This window comes from Helobdella robusta (genome assembly GCF_000326865.2).
Source record: "Helobdella robusta unplaced genomic scaffold HELROscaffold_59, whole genome shotgun sequence".
Taxonomy (NCBI): Eukaryota; Metazoa; Annelida; class Clitellata; order Rhynchobdellida; family Glossiphoniidae; genus Helobdella; species Helobdella robusta.
Window position 1 is genome coordinate 338438 of NW_008705322.1, and position 299 is coordinate 338736.

The window sequence follows — 299 nt, forward strand, 5'->3', positions numbered from 1 at the left end:
CATCCATCCCATCCCATCCATACATTCAGCCATCTACCCATCCGTTCACCCATCTATCCATCCACCCATCAACTTTTGTATTCAATTTAATGTAGATACTTACACATAATGATGTAAACAAGCCATTCCGTACGCTCGCGATTGTAATAATGATGCCGCTTATTTCGATCTTAATGATAATGGCTGCAATAATAACTATGTATGTATGTATGTATGTATGTATGTATGTATGTATGTATGTATGTATGTCTGTATGTATGTATGTATGTATGTATGTATGTATGTATGTATGTATGTAT